The sequence below is a fragment of the Athene cunicularia genome, assembly GCF_003259725.1.
Source record: "Athene cunicularia isolate RWA chromosome 11 unlocalized genomic scaffold, athCun1 chr11_part1, whole genome shotgun sequence".
Classification (NCBI taxonomy): domain Eukaryota; kingdom Metazoa; phylum Chordata; class Aves; order Strigiformes; family Strigidae; genus Athene; species Athene cunicularia.
This window is the reverse complement of record NW_020799113.1, coordinates 14,774,680-14,787,232: the sequence shown is the minus strand read 5'-3', so window position 1 is coordinate 14,787,232 and position 12,553 is coordinate 14,774,680. Positions and strand designations below refer to the sequence as shown.

At 34.0% G+C, this 12,553-nt stretch overlaps 1 protein-coding gene across 4 annotated transcripts in view; it reads right to left on the bottom strand.

Annotated features, from left to right (window-relative positions):
- The window catches only part of CHD9 (chromodomain helicase DNA binding protein 9), an 89,138-nt gene extending 79,877 nt beyond the window's left edge, over positions 1–9,261 (bottom strand). For 2 of the 4 annotated variants that reach the window (XM_026856558.1, XM_026856557.1), the window contains exons 1-3: positions 9,141–9,260; positions 7,126–7,203; positions 5,401–5,489 (exon numbers count right to left, since the gene is read on the bottom strand). The gene's annotated coding sequence lies outside the window, so the exon portion shown is untranslated. Of the gene's footprint in view, positions 1–5,400; positions 5,490–7,125; positions 7,204–9,140 lie in introns of all 4 variants that reach the window. The other 2 variants (XM_026856559.1, XM_026856556.1) reach the window with 2 other exon arrangements.
- Between the last annotated feature and the right edge of the window lie 3,292 nt (positions 9,262–12,553).

The window sequence follows — 12,553 nt, the reverse complement described above, 5'->3', positions numbered from 1 at the left end:
GATGCATCCTGTAACACACTGAAAGACACCAATTGGTGACATCTATTAAGTATGGATTGATATAAGCATTAATCACTGTATAGAGAACAAGCATGCTATAAAAAAACCACACAGAAGCTTAGAAAAGTGACCACTTAGCACAGCAAAGCAGCCATGGATTCCAGATGATACATGAACAACTTACTGCTTAAAGTTAGGACTTCCTGAAGTCCCAAGTTAAAGGAAGCGCTAACATAAATTAGACCCCATTATCTTCTGCACTGATTAAGCTGTCTGCTTATGATTAAAAGCAACAGAACAACAATTTTCCCAGTTGCAAACACCTTCCAACAGATGATAAACCTGCATCAGGATCCTGGTCGATGACGTGGCATGGTTTTAGGGTTTTGTAACATTTCCAATATAATCACCTCTCCTTTTTGGATATTTCAACTCAAAAGGTAAGTCAGGCAAGAGCTATTTTAGCTAAGACAACCAAGTCAGATTAAATACCAGAATATTGTCGAAACAAAACAAATGATCCAATTAAAGAAATCCCCATATGCAGAAAGGTAGATGAAAGTTATGATAGCCATGTGTAAAGCATCATGTTCCATGCTATCAGGGAGTCCACTGTTAAAAACTCAGATTTGAAGCCCGTATCGATAAAAGTTTACGTATTGAGACCAAGTATCAATAGCTCAGTGGACTGCATACAGTGCCTTGATTATGCCCAGAGATAAACAGCATTTCACTGCAATTTATGAAGAAGGCTATTCAATTTGTGTTAACTTGATAAAAGGAGAAAAAAAGATAGATTTGTTCCATCTTTAGCGATATAAGATACAATAGTACGATTTTTTTTTTTTTTTTTTTAAAAAAAACAGAGATTAAGTGGCCTATGGGTCAGTTACCCTATGGTAATTAACTACTATACATGCTCTTGAGTTTATTACATAGTAGTCTAGAACTATTGAATAGGACTAAAACAACCCCAGACTGAAAAAACACATACCAGACAATCTCTTCATGTTTTATTAACTGACTTAACTTTATAGTAAAAAATGGGAAGAAAAAGCATGCATAACAGCATCAATATCTAAGAACTCCTCGGACCTATTCTAGACAATTAAATGAGCCCCACACCAGAGGTACAACCTGACGAAGCAACTGGAAGACTACAGCTGCTGTATTTGAATTTAAAAAGTTATTGTCCCCTATAAACTAGAATTGCTTCAGCAATATTTACCAACGATAGGATATTTGGTAAAATTAGGAGCTTCCTGATGTGGGTTTTGTTTTGTTTTTAAAGATAATGGAACCCAGAGGCATTCAGTGATGTTTCTAACTAGTACTTAGTTTCTCCCTTTGTATTTTAAAACTCTCAACTTCACATCATCTATCTGATTGGTATGAAGTTGAGAGAAAAATAATTAGCAGGAATTACTACTACTGGGTAACTACTAATGGCTATATAACAAAATCATACATTAGACTCACTATTCTGAAAAATTTTTTTTTTTTCCTTTTGAATTAACAAGACGTTTTCAAAATTTATTTCCAGGAAGCATCAACACTAACCGCCAAATTAAACTGAAACACATTTCAAGATTTGCCACCTTTGAATATGCTTAAACGTCTAGGATTTAAACAGTAAATTTTTTCAGATTGCCAACTGTACCATTTCATGTCTCACACAAAACATATAATTTTCTGCCAGAAGTATTAAGTTATTCTGCAAACATTCTTAAATCAGAACAGAAACATCTCCCAGCTCTTGTTTTTTTGTTTTTTTTTGTCTGGTTACCATTCATTAAACTGAACACCTATACTTTCTTTAATCTACTAGTTCTTAACATTAAGAGATCTGTTTTAAATTACAGATTTAAACCAAAGTATTAGAGCAGGAGAAATAGTATTAAAATAGATCTTAAGAGTCCAAGTGCATGGAAAAATACTAATTCCTGCATAAGCCACGTTTTTCATTTAAAAACAATGTTGTATTCTGTATGGTCTAAAACTATAATTTCAATTACAAACAATACAAATCAATGCACTGTTGCTGTTCCTCTTAACCAGCAAAAGCAGCTCTCATGTACTACTACTGTAATCTCAACTTTTTTAAACTTTAAGATCCTTTTCAAATTTTACTTGTTATATTCAAAATGCTCAGAAAGGAAACTGGCTATACACAGCCCAGCCTAGTTTGATTCCTTCCTTTAGGTGTGTGCAACAAGAATCAATCAATCCTAGAGCTAGGCTAAGAAACTGAGGTTTCAAGTTAACACAGCTTAATGCAACTCCCTGCAAAGGGGAAAAAAAAAAAAAAGAAACACACAAACAAAAAAAGAATCTTCCTTCATTTTGACTGTCCATCAGAGTTTAATAACAACCCTTTACTCCTGTCAGTACGAAAGACCAAGAAGACAAGACAGCCTGAAAGTCACAAAAAGATGATTCCCTTTTATACCACACTAGCGTGTGGCAGATATGAGTTGCAAAAAGACAAGCTATAGTTACAGACCCAAGCAAGAGCACAAATTAAGAGAATGGTACAAGATTTAAAGACTAGAAGAAGGATTTTATAGAACATATCAAAAAAGAATGAATACATAAGAAAACAGAATGAAACAAAGACATAATCAAATTGTGCTTTCAAAAAAATGAAGTGGGAACAGCAGTAAAATACAAGATAACAAAAAGCTACTGATGTATTTCATTAATTGCACTGTTGATTACTTTTGATGAAGTGACAACAGAAAACAAGCTACTCTAGTTATAAGCAAGTAAATCACATACAGATTCAGCACATTACCATGATATCCACACTTTGACAAAGTATCACTGCTTCACATGACTATGTGTGACAGTATCATAGATAAGAGAAGGTCAATGACTTTGATGGCCATTTTTCACAAAAGAAATTTAAACAATGGCTATCCAGACAAATAACAGAAGCTATCTCAGAAAGAAGATAGGGACAAGTTAGTGGACATAAGGAATTAAAACTTGTCATAAAAGCATGACATAACTGAAATCCAGACTACAGGCAAAAGACACAGAAGGGGCAAACACAGTCTTAATTAGGGGAGAGTTTTACATTATATGCATGCAGAGTGTTTTGGTTTGGGTTTTTTGTTTGTTTGTTTAGGAAAGCAATGCAACCAGTCATAACAGACTTACTTACAAACAAGAGATCTGCCAAAGAGACTGAAAAAAAAAAATTGTGTTTGCTATGTTCTACACAGCATACAATAGCATAACAGGTTTGTGGCTTTGTACGATTTGCCCATCTATTAGCAGATGGAACAATGTGTAGCCAATACAGCGAGTTAAGAAACAAACACTCAAAAAACTGATCACTTCTGCATAATATTCGGAAATGACAGAGACATTCCCCCCACTATTAAAAATAAAAGACAATTACACTATCATTATTTGTCAGATTTAATTATAACTAAAGCTTTGACTGAGTTCACAAAGCTGCAGTAAATTAAATAATACAGAAGTTACTTCCCACTGATGCACCAATATAAATTATATTCTATTATAGATTTAAAGATCAATGTACATGCTGAATTTAAAATGGACAGAGAGATGGCATGATTTTCTCAAAATCCCAGAAACAGAAGATCAGAAAAAAAGAACATTTAGACATTTAGTGGAGATGAATTCTTTTATGTGCTAACAGAAAGGAATGAGTAAGTCTTCGTACAAGAGTGCCATGGTATCTGTAGCTAAAAAGATGCTGTTTCTCTAATTGGACTGAAAAGATGCAGTTTCTCTTGTTAGTATTGCTAAAACTAAGAAAAAACTTGTTTGGGTAGCCTGTTTCATTAAATTAAAAAAAATATACATCCAGTTATATATATAAATATGCATTATTTTATTTTAAAACTGCTTTTCATTGGTATGCATTTATAATTGGTTTTGAGTAATGAACCACTCCTTTAGTAAAATCATACCCTCAACATACTGATTTTGTTCAGAATTCTGTAACAGAGTTCACAGACATCATGCTACATACTCCAGAGACAACTCAAGTACCTTGCATTTTGATTTGAAGATTAGGAAGACAAAGATCTGAAACTGATGGTCTTTAAATTCTTGGGACTAGGTTCCAGTCCTTGGCTATAGTTCCAACTCTGATTAAGAGCGTAAAACTGGAGCAAACCGACTTGTGCGTGCTTGTCACAGTAATTCAGAGTAGTCTGTTCTTGTACCTACACTGGTTTTTGCTTGCATCAAACACTTCATTATAACTCTTTCCCCTCTCTAGTCCTCAGACATGCATGAACTCTCTTCTACCACCTCTCCTCATTTCTCACAGGTAGCCTCTGGGAACTAAGTATTAAAAGTTTGTAGAGGGAAAAAAAACCCTCCAGTAGCTGTCAGCTGTCACTGTCATCCATAAAAGTTCAAGTCAACATACATTGCAAATGACATTTCACTTGGAAATAAAACCCATCTTCCAATGCAACTAAAGACAAATTTCTACCATTCTCAAAGATTTTTGCCTTCACTGTGAGTGGGACAGCTTATTTATTGAGAACAGCTTTGCTTAAGCTGAACAGAGCAAAATCACGCCAGAGAAAGTACATCACAGTATTCTCTGTATAAAACAGCGTATCAGAAAGTCCCACAGTATACATTTGGGCCACTTATTATACTTCTTTAAAAGATCCATTTTAGCATTATTTTTTAACTCAAGGTAAACTTACGAAGTCTCAAAATCAGCAAGCAATGCTTAACATATGGAGAGAATACATTATAACAATTCTGTAATGTATGAAGTAATCTTAGCTGTTTTAGAGACTTAAGAAAATTACAAATACTAGCAGCATTTAGAAAAATTCATATTTTCTAGTAAGACTTCTGTGGTCACTTTGTTTCTCCTGTTTTGAAGTGGGGGTGTGTAACACCACAAACCTTTTTCAGATGCAACATGGTTTATATTATTGAAAAAAAAGTGTTGGTTGTTTTTTAATACTACAAAATTCAGATCCTTTCCTTTTGTTGCTTTCCAGGATGGAGTTTCTTTCTTCCCAAAACTCCAAATTCAAAACATGTATGGTGAGATTACAGCCTGTAGAACTGTTATATATCAGAAAAGGAATCCCAAATCACAAAGCAATTTTTAAATTATTTACCTGTATCCCACCATGCTGTTCCTCTGTCTGCAATATTGAGTTAGAGTGATTTAATTAGAGCATTGCTACTTAGACATAGGAATGACAAAGTTTAATAATTAGTTTGTGTCAAAATTAAAGACCTATCACAGGCATCTAAAGAACCCTATACTATAAAGGTATCTGATTAATCTACAAGATGTAAAAATCAGTTGTTGAAATCTTCTAAATTAAAAATATATCACAAGATACTTAAGAAATCAGTGCAAGTCAAGATAAAAAATATCCTTACCCATGAATATAGAACACATCTCTTTATTGAAGAATTAAGAAGCTCAGAGATATGCTTTAAATCCAGATGGATACCTCATCATTAGAGACCTGAAAATTCAACACGGTAAACAAGTCACACAATAACCAACTTCAGCAACATACATTCAAATGTAACACGTTACACTCAAAAAATTAACAGATACCATAAAAACAAGAACACCAAAATGAACACACAATCACTAGTACCCATGGTTTTATAAATGTCTGATAAATAGGCAAGTAAAGTGCTCATTTTGTAGGACTACTGAAAAACAACCCAACCCTCTAAATCTCTAAGATTGAAGGGAAGAGTCTGCACCAGAAGGCTAAAAGTTTTAGGGCCACTTGAAGACACAGTGGAAGGACCACGAAAAGGTTTTGAGGTAAGGTTTTAAACCTGTCAATGCAAAAAGCCCCATACCTATTATCTTGTAATAGCAATATGCTATTACATACTGACAGATGTGCCTGACAGTAGGAACTGATGCTGCCTTTCTAGGGGAGCATACTTGCATGACAGCTTTATCCTACTCCTTGCCTCAACAGTAGGCACAGGAGCTCTACTTCAAGAGGTTCTTTTAAACGGAAAAAGGCTTCAAAACATTACAGTTTAAGGGAAAACGTGCATGGGGTCAAAGTAAAGGCTTCTATGGCCTCAAAGCAAACAAAACCATCCCCTAACATTAAAACAGACAAAAAGTCAGTATATGAACTTACATTCTATACCAGTCTTCTTCTATAAACAATGCTACTCTTTCAAAAACATGATCGTCCTCTCCAAGGCACTGAGCACCCTCCAATTCCAATAAACAGAGATTTCCCTCTCCCTAAATAGTTTCTTAGTGAGAAACTCTTATAACACCTTTGCAAGACTACTAATACAGTTCAACCTTTAACCTTTACTAAAAGGTAAGATAGCGTACATCACTGCATTAAGAAGCAGATTCTAACACAAAGATTATTTCTTCTCACATCTTTGAGACAAGGCTGTAACATATGTCAAAGACATAAATTGGTTATAAGTGCTATCAAAAGCCTGCAATGTTGCAGTAAAAAATTTTATTCAGTACTAATTTGGTACATAAATTATTACATTTATCCTCCTTTTATTATTCAGTAACTTCAAGACTTACTTCAAGGTTGCTAAACTAAAATGTCTCTGCTTGGCAATAACAGGAACACTTAAACAACATGCAGAGATTTTTTAACACACTTTTTTTCTAAAATTCATAAACATAAGCATGTACCTAAGCACATATTAGGTAAAGGTGGCTAAAATAATTCCATGTTTGTTTGCCATCTATGTGAAGTTTTCACATCCAGAAATGCGAATCAAGTTTGGAATTATTTAACCATCAGGTTTTATGCAGCATTTCAATGTATTTTTAATTTCTAAACTTCTGTTATTTAGAAGTTCTTTGTTGACTAAAACAAAGTTATCGCATAAAGGTTTTACAATATATTAATCAACTGCATAGAGGCATTCAAAAATGTATTTTTATTTGAAAAAAAAAGAAAACCTGAAAAGTTGCAATTAAGTGATTATCCTAGCTAAAAGAGTTCAACGGTAAAAAAAGAAACTATCTGTAACTAACATATAATACAAACACTATCTTGGATATTGCTCAGCTAGCCATTTTGGATCCTTCCTCAACTGGATCCTTCATGAATCCTCAAAATTAAGAGAAAATAAGATGTTTCTTACTCTTTAGGACAGGGTCCACTTGCTTGAACAGCTTCCAATATGGAGACAACTGTGAAGTACTTAGAAGTTTGAAAAATCCTGTGTTGAAAAGAAGAAAAAAGCATATATAACTAGATATACATTCACCTGACGTACAATACATTATTCTAAATGTAAAATAAAATAAATACTTCAGAGAGTGGAAGAATCACTGATGATTACACTAAGCGCCAAAGAGAACTCCACACAACTGGAACGCTTTCTTAAGTAGCAAAATGAGATCCAACTCCACAGATTCTCAAATAAACTATACTGTATGTAAACTTCTAATTACATATTTATATAAAAATATATATATATATCTGTTAAATGTGATATGGTAGAAAAAAATGTTCTATCAAGTCTCCTTCTTTGGCAGACAGTCTTAATGCTTGCTTTTAAATTTTGAATTGGGAAAATTCACTGACACATAACAAAGCTTATACTGTATTAAACAAAACCAGAACTAGATTTGTTATAATAATGCCTAGATACATATTTAGCTATCTTAGAAGGTTTTTAAAAAAATTATCTTCCACAGCCCAACTAATACAGTCTCTTTATAAAATACTGAAGAAAAAAAAATACATTTCACTAAATACACACTTAAGTTGTTGATGGAATCTTAAAGCAGTAGTATTACTAAAAAAAATTTTTGAACAGAAGTCTTTCTCATTTTTGACACTAAAATGCAGACTTGTGTTACACATTGTGTAACAGGAAATAAACAATTCATTTTAATTAGTTTAGAATAACCACTTTATCATGATTTCTATTTTTTAAAACAGCACATAAATTTAATAAAACACTTTAGTTTTGTACAAAATTCTTGTCTGCTTTTATGTCTTCAGTCTTTGAAACTACCTCTAGAAAAATTTAACAGCACCAGTTTAAGGAGTTATTATTTTCAACTACTTCCTCTCTCTGCCAAAGGCTATTGCCCTCAAAGCACAGCCTGCAGAACAAAACATGCATGTGTGCATCAGCTGCTTCAGCATACAGTCTCCCAATGTAGTTTTAACCCTTCCTCTTGTTAGTTTAAACAAACCTGTTAAACTTTGCATACATTCTGTCATTCATATTTCGTGGGCATTAATTGCAATAAAGGGACAATACAGAGAATGATAGCATCTTAATTTGCTACAATTGATTGTGAGCTAGAAAAACACCAGAAGCTCACAGAATCCTTGAAAAGAACAAAATTCGTCCCCCAAGCCAGTTTATTTTGGTGAAAAAAATCTGTTAAGTTCAGGGGTTTGGCCACAAGGCTACGCAAAGAAGCCATACTAGTAAGTAGTTCTGCTCTTTAAAGACTATTGCCATTTTGCTTCTCCAAGGTGTATGAGGACTTTCATAAATTTCAGGACTTCAGTGAGTTCCTTCTTATTTTTCTAAGACAGATAGCAAAAATTCCCAAAGTTCATTTGGTTTGAATACCACTAAACCCAACTTTTTTTCTTTAGGAGATCTGCCCACAAATCTTAGTGTATCTGTACAGAATAGGAATGCCTCTCTTTAGTTGTCAAAAGAGTTAGAATAATATATTCAGTGTAATACATTTGTAATTTACAGTTTACTTCTGGTCAATAGACAGTTACACAAGCTTCCTTCTGAGTTTAAAAAGAAAATCCTGTTGGTGCTGTTCAGATTTCTGATGTAAGCATTATAGTGTTTCTATAGTTTTATCATAAATTTCACCATTACACCTTTAACTAAACCTAAAAAATATGTTTCTGAATTCTGGTATCTTTCCTGAGGGCCTACACTGCCATTTTAAGATGTAGAGACACATTTGCATTGAAAACCAGAAAAAAGCCTTCTCATTTTCACATGTGGCCTAAACCAAGATTTCATTACAAAACATCAGAGACAAAAGACTTCACAGCATAGCCCTCTTTGAATTCACAATCTGATAATACACTGACTTCCAATAATTCTCATGTTCTAACCTGGTAAGCATCTTTGTGAACTACTGCAAATTTATAATCTGGACGTACCAACTAGAATAATGCAAAGGATCATGAATGTTTTACAGATGCCTATGGATCACCATCTACGAGTACAGACCAACAGTTGTGAAGACTTGACACAGATAGATAGAAGTCTTCTCTGTGAAAAAAGGAGCATAATTTCAAGTCTTGACACAACCAGATTAGGATACCATGGTAGTACTCTACTGTACAGAACAGCTCCAGACTTCCCACTCCATACTACATCAGCTGGCATAAGGAGTTTCACCTATAACACAAGCCTATGTCTTTCAGAGAGAGCCTGCACACAATTTTTCTGCTTTTTGAAAAAAAAAAATAATTCTAAGATTTGATATCAAAGTTACTCAAAAAAAGTTCCTCCCAACACATGTTAAATGAGATACTCCGAGTTTGTGATTTGTTCAATATATTCTTTTTAAATTAGGAAATCAATTAAAACTGGTAGTAACTGAAGCAAAATAACATCCTTCATCATTTCATGGTTTCCAGCAGACTCGGGACATGTTCCTGAATTCACCTTCAATAGTCAGAGACTCCAGACAACTTCTACTATAACATCAATACTCTACCACAAGAGTCTGACAAAGTGGACTTTTAAAAAGCTTTATCAGTTAAATGAGACAACACTTATCTGTACCTCAAGGGTATCTACAAATTAATTCTTAATAACTTACCTAAAAATCTGGCTCTGCAGCTAGAATTTAGTTTAGCTTCTGAACACTAGCAAAAAATACTTAAAAAAAACTACAAGCTGAAACCACCAACATTGTATTATATGGAATCAAGCCCACTGTATTACCTAACACTGTTTTTAATGTTGGTGGAAGCCACTAACTACAATGGCTTTACTACAGGCTAACTGAAAACAAAAATAGATCCTATTTAATGCTCAGATTTCTTCGAACATATGGAATATCAGATGGGTAGATTTTCATGTCATTATACAGATGTAATCTTTCTGAAGCCTAAAACTTTCTTCATTAGGGTGTTAAGTATCAAATGTAATAAAATCACTTACTCTTCAAAAGCTGTTTGCAGAATAAATTTTGCAGGAATTCCTGAATTTTAGTGACCAACATAGAAGAGTGAACCAAACTTTTAATGCTGCTCATGCAACACAAAGAAAGCACCAAGAATGCATTGCAGAAGGAAATAATTTGGTAACCAGAGTTACTACATTTTCTAATATGACTCAGATAAAGAATGAAGTCAAAATTACTACTTGTCTTCACAAAGAAGATGGGAACATTTTTCCATCTTCCTGCAAATTTTAACTGTTGATTTAAGATCAACACAGAAACACGCATCTTAAAAAAAGATGCACGTACACGGGTGACCTAAAGACATTACTAGTTGGTACCTCTTTGGTGATATGGATGAATGAAGTTGAAACGTCAACACATTTAATCACTGACAGATGCCATATCATACCAATATACTTCTGCTGAACTCTAAGTTTAAAAAAATGCTTCCTCCAGTATAACTTGTTTCTTGCAGCTTAGTAAGTGAACATAATGTAAAGGCAGCACTGAAAGGGGAACTTGGTTCCAAGGTGCTGCCAAAAGTAGTCTTTTACTTGATCACTAAAACTCATTCTAAGAGGTAGCTAGCTGCCTATCAATCTGAATACTACAACATATATAAATTTTGAAACTATTATTAAGATGCTAATGCTTCTGAAGTCAAGCTATAGCTTCAATGGCCACACTGTTAAAAAGTGTTTGCTTTAGAGTTGGCCTTCTGCAAGTTTCAAACAATGCTGTTACTCAAAAACACAGTCGTTGTAAAGCACATTATACCTTTTTCATGTAATACTTCAGGAAAAAATACTGCTTAAAACAGATGTCTCCTCCCTGCACTATTGTAAACAAGAAAGTCTCATGTTCAGCCTGTTTCACTTTTGGCCAGATTGCTCTCACATTTATGAATTGACCAGACGGATAAAATATGAGAATCCTGCTATTCCTTCAGCCAAAGTAAAAGCTGCAAACCCCTTCTGGTGGTTGTTGTATCAGCAAAATTACTTCTCAGCATCATAGTTTCTTTTGTTGAAGGGGAAAGAGAATACATCAATAATATTCTAAAATATTTTCAATAACGCTATCAATTCTTGAATGTTTGACTAAACAAACAGATGGTTTCTCCATCACCCATGTATGTGTACGCAGATACCCAGCATTCCTAAAGCACCATTCCTAACTACAGGAAGAGCACTAGAAAATAAAATGAGACACTACATGAGCCTGGGAAAGTGTGAGATTTCTAAGTGTTCATTAAGCCCACAGCTCCTTAATTTGATAGAACTAAGACCTTTAAAAGGACAAATACAGATACTGGCAAATACAGTCAGTGGAAGAACATGAAGTATCCACAAAACTAGTGTGGTTAGAAAAGAAAATTAGTGCTAAGGACTACCAGATTTCAGTTAAACAAAGAAAAATATTTCATCTGGGTGATTTATAAACATAAATACCAAACATTACTGAGAATTCAGTTTTTATATATATATATATATTGGTGGAGAGAAACAGAATACTGCAACCCACTGATGAACAGTATCATGACATTCGACTCCATCAGACCCAACTTACCCTCATCCTAGACTGGATGAAAAGTATTAAATGTAATGATGCAGTGTTCGAGCACTTACTTCAGCAAGACTGATATAAAAGAGAAAATCCAGACCCATAAAATACGTAACTGTCCAGCTTACCCGTACTTTTGAAGTGTTTGAAGATACAGATAGTCTAATTAAAGGGAAAATTTGTATTTTAAAATTGTAACATAAACCACCCCCCCCAATCTTACAACTAGTCCTATTATAAAGCACGTAAGAACAGAAGTGCATCTATCCATTTACTTTATAGGTTGCACAAACAAGGCAATTTCAGAGCAGCATGTCAATCTTTTTGTTTTAATCTGCGTCCATCCCTAACTTGTCTCTCTCATAAATGGAAACAAATTAACAATGCCTGTTTTAGGGCCTCTATAGTCTCTTAGTAGTGGTTCATGTCATACATCTTTTAGATAACATCACTAAAAATACTTTTTTAAAAACCACACTGTGCTTTCATCAACATTTCTCCATGACTGCATTCTTGGACTAATCTTCAGGAGCATTTAGCACCAGCAGCTCATGTGAAATGAGTAGGTGCTAAGATACCTCAAAATTCTTGAAAATTTGTAAGACTTAAAATTCCAGTTCCTTTTACAGGAAAAATGACAGCTTTACTCAGAGTGAAGTAAGTTAATACATCTTCATCCCGAAGAGCAGCATGAATTCTTATAAATAGAACTACTTGGTTGAACACAAACAAGTTAGCACAAAGTAAACCATCACTGGCGCATTGTAACTACTTACATGCCTGCCCTTATCATCTTATAAATACAAAGTAAATTGATGTAGCTTACACACCAAT